The sequence below is a fragment of the Hypanus sabinus genome, chromosome 31 (genome assembly GCF_030144855.1).
Source record: "Hypanus sabinus isolate sHypSab1 chromosome 31, sHypSab1.hap1, whole genome shotgun sequence".
Classification (NCBI taxonomy): Eukaryota; Metazoa; Chordata; class Chondrichthyes; order Myliobatiformes; family Dasyatidae; genus Hypanus; species Hypanus sabinus.
In genome coordinates this window covers 17,056,612-17,071,524 of record NC_082736.1, presented here as the reverse complement: position 1 = coordinate 17,071,524, position 14,913 = coordinate 17,056,612, and the positions used below count along the sequence as shown (strand labels likewise).

The window sequence follows — 14,913 nt, the reverse complement described above, 5'->3', positions numbered from 1 at the left end:
CTGGAAATCCAAGCAACATCAACAATATGCTGGAGGAACTCAGCAGGCCAGGCTGCTTCGTGATCCTGAAGAAGGGTTTCGGCCTGAAAAATCGACTTTGGAATAGATGCTGCTGCACATTTTCGCTTGTACGAGAGAAAATATACTACTAGATCAGTAGCGTCTCTGGGTGGGCTCGAACCACCAACCTTTTAGTTAGCAGCCGAACGCGTCACCGATTGCGCCATAGAGACAAGTTTTTAAAAGAGTACGAATAAATGACAAATTTCAATTCAAATGTGATTTTTTTGGTACAGCTGCGCAGTGTTTTAAAAAACAAAGTTGAATACTTGCTGCCGACAACAGAGAATATAGCAGAGGATGGTTTCGATCCATCGACCTCTGGGTTATGGGCCCAGCACGCTTCCGCTGCGCCACTCTGCTACAGGAAGTATAATCAATTGTTGAGCTGTGAATGCTGCGCTTTTTTGTGTGTATGCATGCGTTTATGTCTGTATCTGTATCTGTGCATGTCAAAGTCTGGGTATGTACCTCTGTCTGTACATGTCTGGGTCAGCTTCTAAGTCTGTATATATCTGGGTCCATTCCATCTTTTTCCCGTTTCATATCCACGTACCTCTGTTTCTCCTCTTTCTCGTTTTCTCCACCTTCCCTACTCTCTGACCCACCCAGTTATTAACTCTGTGCCGTTTAAGCTCTATCCGTCTTGCACTTCGTTCCCGATATTTCCCCACTGAAATGCGTTTTACATTAATTAAATGTCCAGACGGACAGTCTAGCGGTGCCCGATCTCCGCCCCATCGTACAAAAACGAACTTACAGTTTCGCAGGTCTTTGGTACGCAGGTGGGGTTCTGCCCGTGCTGCGACGTGGGTATGGAGGCCAGGTTACCGAGCTTCTAGCGTCGTCTGCCCAGGACTGGCACACCTGGAGTATTGTGTACAGTTTTGGTATCCAGGGTTAAGGAAGCAATTGCTGGCTGTAGAGGAAGAACAGCGGAGATTCACGAGGTTAATTCCTGGGATATCCGGAGTGTCCTACGCAGAGAGGTTAGAGAGACTGGGCTTGTACACGCTTGAATTAAGGAGACTGAGAGGGGATCTGATTGCAACATCTAAAATTATTAAGGAATTGGACAGGATAGAGGCAGGAAATATGTTCCAGCTGCTGGGAGAGTCCAGTATCAGAGGGCATGGCTTGAGAATAAGGGGTAGGTCATTTAGGACAGAGTTAAGGAAAAACTTCTGCTCCCAGAGAGTTGTGGGGGTCTGGAATGCATTGCCTTGGAAGGCAATGGAGGCCAATTCTCTGGAAGCTTTCAAAAAGGAGCTAGATAGGTATCTTATGGATAGGAGAATCAAGGGATATGGGGAGAAGACAGGAATCGGGTATTGATAGCAGATGATCAGCCATGATCTCACAAAGGCGGAGCAGGCTCGAAGGGCCGAATGGTCTACTTCTGCACCTATTGTCTATTGTCTATTGACTGCTGCGTGTCCTTCCTCTTGCTCCCTTGAGGCTGGTATGAACACCAGGGGTGCGCCGTACACCAACTCGGCCGACGAGGTGTGCAGATCTTCTTTCGGGGCCGTGCGGATTCCGAGCAGGACCCAGGGAAGCTCGTCCACCCTGTTAGGCCCTTTGAGGCGGGCCATGGCAGCCGACTTCATGTGACGGTGGAAACGCTCCACCAGTCCGTTCGACTGTGGGTGGTAGACAGTTGTCTGGTGCAGCTGTGTCCCCAAAAGGCTGGCCTTAGCTGACCACAGGCTGGAGATTAACTTGGCGCCTCTGTCGGAGGAAATGTGGGCCCGTACACAAAAGAGAAATACCCAGGTGGCGATCAGTGCTCGGGCGCAAGATTCGGAGGTGGTTTCGGTGAGCGGGACCGACTCTGGCCATCTTGTGAACTGGTCCACGATAGTTAGGAGGTGCCGCGCTCCTCGCGACACTGGCTGGGGCCCACGATATCCAGATGAATGCGGTGGATACGCCGGTGGAACTGCTGCGTCAGCGCCTTGGTGTGCGGCTGCACCTTGGCTGTTTGGCAGTGCATGCACGTTTTGGCCCATTCACTGACCTGCTTGCGGAGTACGTGCCAAACGAACCTGCTGGAAACCATCCGGATGGTTGTACTGATGCAGGGGTGCGGAAAGTTGTGAATGGAATAGAAAACGCGCCGCCCCCAGGCTGCCGTGACGACGGGACGGGGTTGGCCGGTGGTGACGTCACAGAGTAGGGTCCTCTCACCTGGGCCTACGGGGAGGACCTGGAGCTGCAAACCGGAGAATGCGGTTCTGTAACTAGGGATCTCCTCGTCTGCCTACTGCGCCTCCGCCAGTGCTTCATAGTCTACCCTTTGGGACAGGACGAGGATGTTAGGGCGGGAAAGGGCGTCCGCCACGACATTGTCCTTTCCCGAGACATGACGGACATCCGTCGTGTATTCGGAGATGTAGGGCAGATGTCGCTGCAGTCGGGTGTAGAGTTGACGTGGGTGGGACAGATGCTCCTGACGACTGCTGCTGGCTATGAGGATGTCGTCCAAATAGTTGAAATCGAAGTCCAGGTCGCGTCCCACCGCTTCCATTAACCGCTGAAACGTCTATGCGGCATTCTTTAGGCCGAACGGCGTGCGGAGGAACTCGAAGAGGCCGAAAGGGGTGATGAGTGCCTTTTTGGGGACGTCGTCCGGATGCATCGGGATTTGATGGTATCCCCGGACGAGGTCCACCTTGGAGAAGATCCGTGCGCCGTGCAGGTTTTCTGGTAAGTCCTGAATGTGCGGCACAGGGCAGCGGTCCGGTGTTGTAGCCTCGTTCAGCCTGCGGTAGTCGCCGCATACTCTCCAGACCCCAGTTGCTTTGGGCACCATATGCAGGGTGGAGGCCCATGGGCTGTCGGACCGCCGTATAATCCCAAATTCCTCCATCCTCTTGAACTCCTCCTTCGCCAGTCGGAGCTTGTCCGGGGGAAGGCTTCGAGCATGGGCGTGGAGGGGTGGTCCGTGTGACGGGATGTGGTGCTGTACGCCGTGTCTGGGCATGGCTGCCGTGAACTGCTGTGTCAGAACCGATGGGAAATCGGCTAGGACTCTGGTGAAGTCATTGTCGGACAGCGTGATGGAGTCTAAGTGTGGGGCCGGCAACTGGGTTTTACCCAGGGAGAACGTTTGAAAGGTCTCGGCGTGGACCAGTCGCTTCCTGGGCAGGTCGACCAGTAGGCTGTGAGCCCGCAAAAAATCCGCGCCCAGGAGCGGTTGTGCTACGGCGGGCAGTGTGAAGTTCCACGTGAACTGGCTGGAGCCGAAATGTAGCCGCACCGTACGGGTGCCGTTGGTCCTTGCTGTGATGTCGTTCGCGGCCCTCATGGTGGGACCCGGTGCCCTGTTGCGGGTGGCGTAACGTCGGAGGTAACACGCTGATTTCGCCTCCGGTGTCGACCAAAAAGCGGCATCCCGACCTCTTGTCCCACACATACACGAGGCTATCCCGATGGCCAGCCGCCGTAGCTGTCATCGGCGGGCTCTGCGGCCGGGCCTGGTCTGGTTTGCTGCTGGGTGCGTGGCCTGGTGATCTGTGCTCCGGTCGCCCCACTCTCCTTCTTGGTTTTCCACAGCAAGTCCACCCGGTCCGCCACCTTCCGGGTGTCGCTGAAATCCGCGTCAGACAGCAGCAGGCGTATGTCCTCGGGCAGCTGCTCCAGGAATGCCCGCTCAAACATGAGGCAGGGCTTTTGTCCTCCGGCCAGGGACAGCATATCGTTCATCAAGGCCGATGGCGGTCTGTCTCCCAAACCATCCAGGTGCAGTAAGCGGACAGCTCGCTCGTGCCGTGAGAGTCCGAAAGTCCTTATGAGCAGGGCTTTTAATTCTGTGTATTTGCCGTCCGCTGGGGGCGACTGTATGAACTCCTCAACCTTGGCCGCTCTTTCCTGGTCGAGGGAGCTCACCACTTAGTCGTAACGTGTGTCATCGGAGGTTATCTGCCGAATGTGGAATTGAGCTTCTGCTTGCTGGTACCACAGGTGAGGTCGCAGCGTCCAGAAGCTTGGCAGTTTTAACGAAACTGCATGAACAGATGCGGCGTAGTTCATCTTCGGCCCAAATATCGTTTGGGCCGCCGGGGTCACCAATTGTAGTAGTGTGTTATACGCAGCGCTGCAATAAACGACACGCAGTCGGCGAGTGGCAGTTGTAAAAGAGATTTATTCAAACTTCGCGGCCTCGCTTTAAAGCCTTCCTGATCCCGCCCGCCCCGGGCGGGAATACTGGAGGAGGCGCGTACTCACAGTCCCGTCTCGCGTGCGGGCTTTTCCCCCTGCTGGTGAAGCAGACTTGGCGCCCATTTTGGGACTGGCCTCAATGCGGGCGCGCGCCACTTTGTGAGCCGGATCGAGTGCGCTGGAAAGTGAGTCGCCAAACGTAAGGATTGAGTGCCTATTTAGGAATCGCAGGGTAAGAAACTGTTCCTGAATCGCCGAATGTTTGCCTTCAGGCTTCTGTACCTCCTGCCTGATGGGAACAGTTTTCGAATTTCACATCACATGCCTGTGATAATAAACCCGATTCTCATTCTGATGCCGGGGATTGTTGATCAGCCAGGTCAGTAGGTTGAGGAATGGTAAATGGTGTTGAGTCCAGATGAGAGAGGTTTGGCAACTTGTGAAGTCATATCAGAGGAGGACTTCGTGAACACAGGCCAGTCTGTCAAAAGAAACGTTTCTCCCCTCCATTGACTCCGACTGCATTTCCTGCTGCCCTCGGAAAGCAGTGAACACAATCAAAAACCCTTCCCACCGTTGTCATTCTCTCTTCCCACACCCCTCATTGGGCAGCAGATATACAAGAGTGAGAACATACATTCAGCAGGATCAAGTACAACATCGGTCCTACTATAACAGCACCTACAGAAAGTATTCATACTCAACTTCGAAGTTTTCATGTTTTATTGTTTTACAACATTAATCCATACTTTTTAAATTTGGCTTTTTTGACACTGAATACCAGAACGACTATTCCGTGCCAAAATGAAAATGAAATCTGCAAAGTGATAAAACGAAAATGATCCATTCTATGTGTATTTACACCCAATAATCACTGGTGCATCCGATTAGTTAATTCATATAATTAGTTAAATGAAGATCAACGTGTGCAGTCAGAACGCACACCCTAATTGACTGCTTATTGTCTCCAGTGACTTTAACCACGTGAAACCCAAGTCAGTGCTCCCCAAGTTCCATCAGTATCTGCAACGTGGGGGTAACGCGTTGGATCTTGTTTATACAAACATCCCCGACGCGTACTGGGCAGAGCCCCGCACCCACCTCGATTACTCAAACCACATCTCTGTTATGCTAATCCCAGTATAAAGACCGCTCGTAAATCGCTGCAGACCAGCTCAGAATTAGGTGAAAACCTGGCCAACAGGAGCCATATCTGCTCTTCAAGACTGCTTTGAGCACACTGACTGGCACATGTTCTGGGATGCTGAAACAGATGGCGACTCTACCAACTTAGAGGAGTACCCAGCGTCAGTGACCAGCTACATCAGCAAGTACATTGATGATGTTACTCTGTCCAAGACCATCACTATACGCGCTAATCAGAAGCCACGGATGACCGCGGAAGTGCGTGCGCTGCTGAGGACCCTTGATTCCGCCTTCCCAGCAGGAGACAAGGCTGGTGCAGGACGGAGGGTTTTAGTTAAATGGATCGTTGACTTTTTTTCAGGAGAGGAGATGGGAAGAGTGAAAGGTCAGTAGTGGCATTGACCGATGTGGATTAACACAGGAAGTAAGTCCAAATAGATAAATTACAGTGTCTCAGTAGCAGTACAAGAGCACAGATAAACAAATACTAGAAGTAAAAGAAAGAATAAAAAGTTACCAGAAGCAGTCTAACATGAGGGGTGTCATCACTTCCCTGGATATAGGTTGACTCATTACAGAGCCGAGGGTCAGAATGACTTCATACAGCGCTCCTTGGAGCAGCGCAGTGGTGTTAGTCTGTTACTGAAGATGCTCCTCTGTTCAGCCAAGGAGGCACGCGGAGGGTGAGAAACATTGTCCAGAATTGTCAGGATGTTCCGTAGGGTCCTTTGTTCCACCATGGCCTCCAGTGTGTCTAATTTGACTACTATAACAGAGTCAGCCTTTCTAATCAGTTTATTCTCAGATGACATCACCCGTATTGATGCCATTTGCCCAGTATACCACTGCATAGTTAATGAGCACAGTGGCACCGAGGGGCTGAAGTGTGTTTGTGTCAGTGCCAAGTGTGGAACAGTTAATGCAGACGTACTTAGAGCCTGGATTAGTACATGACACAGAGATTCATCCATTATAGAGAAGGACAGGAGTGGTAGCTGATCATTCCAGGATTCAGATTTAGACAGTCCAGAGGGAGGTGAATGAGGGTTGGGGAGCTGTAATGCTGATCAGGCAGAATGTCACAAATTCAAGGTCATCCCGGAGGCTCATCCAGTGAGACAATGTGGGTGAAACTCAGGAATGAGAAATGTGCCATCGCTGTGATGGGAATATACTGTAGGGCTCCCAATAACCACTAGAAGCGAGGAACAGATATATTGGCAGGTTATGGACTGACGTAAAAACAACAGTGTATCTGTAGTGAATAATCTCCCCAGACTGACTGGTATTCCCTTACCACCAGAGACTTGGATGGGTCATTATTTGTTAAGTGTTTTCAGCAAGGAATCCTGAAACAGTATGTAGATGATCCACCAGGAGGGAGAATTTCTTGACTTTGCCTTGGGAAATATGGGACTCACCAGATTGTGGCAGGAACAACCAGTGTTCAAAGAGGAATTAGACAAGTCCTTCAGGGGAAATAACCTGCAGCGCTGTGGGAACAGAGTGGGGAATGGGACTGTGGAAATGTTGTGGCAGGAGCTGGTATAAACTTGATGGGTCAAATCGTCCAGACCATACCAGAATGATCCTGTGACCTGTAATAGTCTGAAAAAATTATTCTAGTCTCCAGTGCTTCTTCTGATCTTCTAGTTGGACAAGATCAATTGTGCAATAAGGACACACTTTTGTAAAAACACTGACATCATATTCCAAGCACACTGAGCTGCCAGAGCACTGCACCGGCCAGTGAGGACAAAGACCAGTACAACACCCGGCTCTCTACTACAAAGTTCAAAACTGAAAGTAAATGTATTATCAAAATACATTTCTGTCATCATACGCAACCCTGGGATTTATTTTCTTGTGGGCATACTGCTGGATTGTTAGAGCTCTTGGGCAGGGTATAAACTAATTTGGCAGGGTCGTGAGAACAGGCCTGAAAGGACTCAGGATAGAACAGATAGAAAAGAAAGAAACGATAGCATGCAGTCACACTGTCAGGAAGAAGGAGCAGATGATAGGACATAACAGCAGTCAGTAGAGGGTTACAGAATCAATAAGGTAGCAAATCCCATTCTTGAAGTGTTATACCTCAATGCACAGAGTATAAAAAATAAGGTGGATAACCTTATCGCCCTATTACGGATTGTCATGTATAATGTGATCATCATGGAATCACGGCTGAAAAATATTTATAGTTGGGAGCTAAGTGCACAAGTTAGACAGATCTAAGGGACAGGAAGGTAGGCAATGGGGATGGCATGGCTCTGCTGGTAAAGAATGGTATCAAATCAGTGCCATAGGATTGGAAGATGTTGAATCATTGAGTAGAGTTTAAAAAAAACTGCAAGTGTAAATGTACGTTGATGCAGTTATAAACAAGCCGTCAACAGTTATTTGGATGTGGACCACAGATCACAACAGGAAATAGAAAAGGCAGCTCAAAAGGGCAATGTTATTGGAGATTTTAACAATATTTCAATTGGGAGAATCAGGTTGGAAATAGATCTCAAGAGAGTGAGTTTGTTGAATGCCTAAGAGATGTCTTTTTAGAGCAGTTTGTCATTGAGCAGTTTGTCAATCAGCTATACTGGATTGTGTGTTATTTAATGAACAGGAGGCAATTAGGGAACTTCAGGTAAAAGAACCCTTAGGAGGCAGTGATCACAGTATCATTGAGTTCAACTTGAAATTGGATAGGGAGAGAGTACAGTCTGACATAGCAGTGTTTCAGTGGAGTAAAGGTAGTAACAGTGATATGAGAGAGGAGTTGGCTAAAGTAAATTGGAAGGGGATGCTGGCAGAGATGGCAGCAGTGCAGCAAAGGTGAGAGTTTCTGAGAAAAATGAGGGAGGTAAAGGATAAATGTATTCCAGAAACAAATAAATACTCAAATGGCAAAATAGTACAACTGTGGCTGACAAGGAAGTCAAAGCGAATGTAAAACCAAAAGGGAGGGCATAAAACAAAGAAAAAAATAGTCAGAATACAGAGGATTGGGAAATTTCTAACACCTTACAGAGAGCAACCTAAAGAGGATAAAGATTAAATATACGAGCAAGCTAGCAAATATTATCAAAGGGGATAGTTTAAGCTTTTTCAAGTATGTAAAACATAAAGGAGAGATGAGACTGGATATTGGACTGCTAGAAAGTCAGACCAGAGAAATAATAATGGGGTCGGGGGTTGGGGGGGTGTTAGAGAAGGAGATGACAGATTATCTAAATTGGTGTTTTGCATCAGTGGAAGTTACTAGTCATGTGCCAGATGTTGAAGGGTGTGAGGGAAGAGAAGTGAATGCAGTTATTATTATAAGGAAAACGTGCTCAAAAAGCTGAAAGACCAGAGAGTAGATAAGTCACCTGGTCCAGATCAACTGCACCCTGGGGTTCTGACAGAGGTAGCGGTAGAGATTGTGGTGCCATTAGTAATGATCTTTCAAAATGTATTGGACTCTGGCATGGTGCTAGGGGACTGGAAAATTGTAAATGTCACTCCACTCTTTAAGAAAGGAGGGAGGCTGCAGAAAGGCTATGATAGAGCAGTGACCTCAGTGGTTGGGAAGATGTTGAAGTTAATTGCTAAGGATGAGGTTATACAGTATTGGAACAACAGGACAAGAAAAGACAAAGTCAGCATGGTTTCCTTCAGGGAAAATCTTTCCTGATGAACTTGTTGGAATTATTTGAAGAGATTACATGCAGGATAGATAAAGGGGATGCAGCAGATGACATATATTTCGACTTTCAAAAGGCCTTTGAAAATGTGCCACACATAAGGCTGCTTACCAAGCTAATAGCCGATGGTATTACAGGAAAGTTACTGGCGTGGTTAGAGCAGTGTCTGATTGGTTGAAGGCAGCAAGTGGGAATAAAAGGATCATTGCTGGTTGGCTGCCGGTGAGTAGTGGTGTTCCGCGGGGGTCGGTGTTGGGACCACTTCTTTTTATGCTGTATATCAATGATTTAACTGATGGAATAGATGGCTTTGATACAAGTTCGCAGATGACAAGAAGGGCAGGTACTCTTCATGAAACAGGAAGGCTGCAAAAGTACTTAGACAGATTAGGAGAATGGTGCCAGATTAGGAGAATTGGCAAGACAATGGCAAATGAAATACACTGCTGGAAAATGCATGGTCGTGCACTTTAGTATTAGAAATAAGTGTACAGACCATGTTCCAAATAGGGATAAAATCCAAAAATCTGAGATGCAAAGGGAGTTGCGAGTCTTTGTGCAGTCCAACCTAAGGATAACTTGAAGGTAGAGTCGGAGGTGAGGAAGGCAAAAGCAATGTTAGCATTCACATCAAGCAGTTGGAATACAGGAGCAGGGATGTGATGCTGAGTCTTTATAAGGCATTGGTGAGGCCTCACCTTGAGCATTTTGAAGAGTTTTGGACTCCTCATCTAAAAGATGTGCTGGCATTGGAAAGGGTTCAAAACAGGTTCACAAGGATGATTCTGGGAATGAAACGGTTATCATACGAGGAACATTTGATAGCTCTAGGTCTGAACTCACTGCAATTTTGAAGGATGGTGGGGGGGGATGGGGAATCTCATTTCGAATGTTGAAAGGCCTGGATTGAGTAGATGTGGAAAGGATGTTTCCTATTGGGGAAGTCTCGGACTAGAAGGCACAAACTCAGGATAGAGGGGTGTCCATTTAAAACAGAAAAGCAGAGAAATTCTTTAGCCAGACTGTGCTGAATTAGTTCAACTTATAACCACAGACAGCTGTGGAGGCCACGTACTTGTGTGTACTTGAGGCAGAGCTTGATAGGCTCATGATTAAACATGGCAACATAGGTTACAAGGAGCAGGCCGAGGAGTGGGGCTGCATAGAGAAAAAAGGGTCAGCCATGATTGAATGGCAGAGCAGACTCGACAGGCCAAATAGCCTAATTCTGCTGTGATGTCATACTCAGCAAATCCAAGAACCACAACAAAAAGACCACACCCAACAGGGTGGCCAAATACCAATGTGCAAACAACAATAACTTGTGTAAATACAAGAAAGAAAATAATAATAATAATAGTCATAATTATATAAATAGCGAACATGAGATGTAGAATCATTGAAAGTGAAGTGATAGACTGTGGGAAACAGCTCAGTGGTGAGTTAAGTGAAGTTAAATGGAGTTATCTCCACTGGTTCTGGTTTACGGTGACACCAGAGAATCTCTTTTTTCTGGTAAATGAATAGCCTGTAACTTCCCTTTCCACTTGGAGGCAATTTGATGTGGCAGAACCAAGATGAGGCAGCCGGCCCATCACAGAGAATGAGGAAGACCCAAAGTATGGTTGATTTAAACTCCAGGCTGAAATGGAAAGTCAGGTACAGTTCAAATTCAGGTGGTGGGGACCAGGACCTGGATCGTATCAAAGCAACTGAAATCAATGTTCGGATGACGATTTAGACACGGGATCAGATTGAAAAGGTCAGGTTTTTCTGCCTGAGGCCGGGGACAAGCCGGTTCATTTCGCTGCTCCACTGTACACTGAACTAAGCATCTATGTACAGACTCTCTTTCAGCATTTCAGTTCAAAACGCTACAGAATTTGCTTGTGTTTATTGTCTGCAGGATTTGCCTTTCTTTTGCACATTGTGTGTCTGATGGTCGTCTTATTTTATTAGTGGGTTCTTTTGGCTTTCTTTGTTTTATGGCAACCTGTTTAAAACAAACCTCAAAGTTGTAGAATGTAAACGTACTTTGATAATAAATTTACTTTGAACTTTGATTCAAAAACCTGATGCTTGAGGGATAAAATAAGGACAAAAATTTAACAAACTTAAAACTGATGCTCTTTTAATTACAGGCCAAAATGCAGAAGAGTGGAAAATTACAAATATTCTTCCCCTTTTTAAGAAATGCAATATTGACAAGACAGGAAACTATACCCTGGTGACTCTTACGTTTGTGGGAAGGATATTATTGGAAAATATATTTAATGATAGGATCAGCCTGCATCTGAAAAAGCATAAACAATTTCAGAGTAGCCAATATCGCTTTGCATGGGCAACATCAAGTCTTGCAAACTTGGCCGAATATTTTAAGTGACAAATTCAATTGATGAGAGCTGAGTAGTATGTTTAGGACACAAGGACTTTGGTAAATCTTTCAACGAGAGTCCCCATGGTAGGCTGTACCAGAGCATGGAAGCACATGACTCAAAAGAAATTTGGTGAAATGTGTTCAAAATGTAGCTTGGTCAGAGAAAAAAGAAGGTAATGGTTGACGGGTCTGATTCTGACTGGAAACCTGCGAACAGTGGTGCCCCACAAAGAATTCTGCTCTTTGTGAAATGATTTGGATGAAAATGAAGGAGGGCTGATTTGTTGGTCTGCAGAGACACAGAAATTGGTGCAGTTATGGATCGTGAGGGAAGTTGTCAAAGGATTCAGCAGAACATAGACCAGCTGGAAATGTGGGCAGAGAAATGGGAGTTAAGTCGGTGTACTCTGGGAAGTCAAATATCAGAGGATTTCTTTGGAATTCCTCTCCCTATTGGAGTATCAGGAATTACAGTTATGGCACTGGTATGCTCCACCTCAGGATGTGGGAGATCAGGGAGTCACTCAGTGTCCCTGATAACTTCACATGTGTGAAGGGCACCGAGGTGCAGCTCCTGACTGACAGTGTGAAGGAAATGAAGATGGAGATGGACGGACCGAGAGTTTCCAGGATGCTGAGACCGGAGATTCAGTGAGTTGGTCACACCTGAGGTCAGGCTGCAGATTATTGAGTGACCACGACAGGAACAGGGAAACTGTACCCTGGTGACTCTTACATTAGAGGTAGGAATATTACTGGAGTGGTAGGGATATATAGGATCAGCTCAGACTTTCTAAGGCATTGGTCCGATCACACTTGGAGTATTGTGAACAGTTTTGGGCCCCTTATCTAAAAAGCTACAAGCTCGCATAGGAGAGGGTCTAGAAGAGGTTCACAAAAATGATCCTGGCAATAAAAGGGTTCATGAATAAGGATTGTTTGAGGGTTTTGGGCCTGTACTCTCTGGACTTCAGAAGAATGAGGGAATCTCATTGAAACCAATCAAATATCGAAAGGTCTAGAATGGAGTGGGGAGGGTATTTCCGATAGTGGGGCAGTCTAGGACCACAGGGCACAGCCTCAGAATACTAGGACACACCGTTAGAACAAAGACATGAAGCAATTTCCTTAGTAAAGGGCAGTGAATCTGTGCTGCCTGTCAGAATGTTGTTCATTGACTAGAGCTCAGCATTTAACACCATCATTCCCACAGTCCTGATCAAAAAGCTACGGAACCTGGTCTCTTTGCAATTGGATCCTCGACTTCCTAATCAGAAGACAACAATCTGTGCGGATTGGTGATAATCCACATAGATTTTGTGGATTAATGCAGATGGGCTAACCCCTATTGACATCAAAATATCTGGGGTTGAGAGGGTAAACAGCTTTATGTTCCTCAGCAGCAGCACACCCGAGGATCTCATGTGGTCTGTACGTACATGCTGAGTGGTGAAAAAGGCACAATAGCACCTCTTTCACCTCAGACAACTGAAGAAGTTTGCTATGGGCCCCCAAATCCTAAGAACTTTCTACAGGGGCACAACTCAGAGCATCCTGACAGGTTGCATCATTGTCTGGTATCGGAACTGTACATCCCATAATCTCAGGACTCTGCAGAGTGTGGTGCGGACAGCCCAGTGCATCTGTAGTTGTGAACTTCCCATGATTCAGGACATTTACAAAGACTGGTGTGAGAAGATGGCCGAAGGGATCATTGTGGACCCAAATCACCCCAAGCACAATCTATTCCAGCAGCAACCATCCAGGAAACGGTACCGCTGCATAAAAGACAGGACCAACAGGCTTCTGGACAGCTCCTTCCACCAGGCCATCAGATTGATTAACCCACTCATTTGAGGGTACCTCTCTGATACATTGGCTGTTCTTTTGTTTAATCAATTATTATATATTACTATGATTCCACATTGCATATTTAGACAGAGACATAATATAGATTTTTACTCATCTATGTGAAAGATGCAGGAAATAAAGTCAATTCAAATTCAAATGTCTCCTCTTCGCTGACGATCAACACTGGCCCTGATGCACCTCAAGTATGTGTGCTTAGCCAACTGCTCTACTCCCTCTAAACCCATGACTATGTGACTAAATATAGCTCAAATGCAATCTATAAATATGCCTCATACAACCATTGTTGGCAGAATCTCAGATGCAGATTATCGGACATACAGGAGTGGGATATACCAGCTAGTTGAGTGGTGTCGCAGCAACAACCTTGGGCTTAATGTCAGTAAGACAAAACAGCTGATTTAAGAAAGGGTAAGAAGAGGGAACATGAACCAATTTTCAGAGGGATCAGAAGTGGACAGTGAACAATTTCATGTTCCTGGGTGTAGCTACAGTATAAGGAAGGCAAGACAGCGGATATATTTCATCAGGGGTTTGAAGATACTTGGGTTTATCACTTTAAAACACCCAAAAGCTGCTGTAGAAGTATTCTATATATTATTTCAGTTTTTGCATTATAATTAATTCACTTATATACTTATCCATATACACACACATACTGTAATTTATTTATTCTTTCCATATTATCATGTCCTGCATTGAACTGCTGCTGCTAAATTAAAAAAAAATTCCTGACTCCTGCCGTAGATAATAAACCTGATTCTGGTCCTGACTCTGAATTCATCCCCACAGACGGATGTGGCCAAATCATTGGGTATATTTAATGTGGAGATTCTTGATTGTCAGGAGGAAAAGAGGGTTTGAGAGGGTTAAGAGATCAGTCATGATCTCTTATTCCTGGCAGAATGGGGCCGCAGATGTCAAATGGCCTGATTCTGCTCCTGTGTTTTATGGTCTGATGGTCTCAGAGCAGCTGCAGGATTTTCGAAGGAAAATTTGAGCAGCCGGACATCATAGAGGACGGTGCATGTTGTTAATACAAATGCAGGGAGCAGGAGGGATGTGGTCCTGTGCAGTGAATTTACAGAAATAAGACAGAAACTAAAAAGTAGTAAGCTCTATATGACTCCCAGTGACACTTGTTAGTGGGGGGAGATATAGAGAGATACCACTGATGAATGTGTGGCTGAGTAGCTTGTGCAGGGGGCAGAGTGCCAGTTTCATGGATCAATGGGACATCTTCTAGGGATGGGTAGGCAGAAACTGTTCACTCCCTGGGGTCTTTAGAGAAGGAACGGTTTTCTCCGCCCTAAATCTACACGGAATAGTCTTGATGTGACAGGGTGGAGGTTGAAAGTAAATCTGAAGGGTGAGTTGATGGATGTGGATAAAATTAAGTGAGGCATACAAAGGTTAGAGAGACAGAGACTGTTTCCAGTGGTGTGGCTCTCTAAGGCTAAAAGGATTAGTTGTAAGGTGAGAGGGGGTGGTTTAAAGGGGATCCGAAGGGTAAATATTTGACACAGAGAATAGCTGGTATCCCGAATGAGCTGCCAGAGGAGGTGGTGGAGGCAAAAACACACAAAGTCTCTGTTGATGAACACTTCCCAGGAACCT

General features: G+C 46.5%; 1 non-coding gene across 1 annotated transcript; it reads right to left on the bottom strand.

Moving 5' to 3' along the window:
- Positions 1-351: 351 nt before the first annotated feature.
- trnam-cau (transfer RNA methionine (anticodon CAU)) lies at positions 352-423 on the bottom strand. The gene has a single exon. It is a non-coding gene; the product is annotated as a tRNA-Met (tRNA).
- Positions 424-14,913: the final 14,490 nt, after the last annotated feature.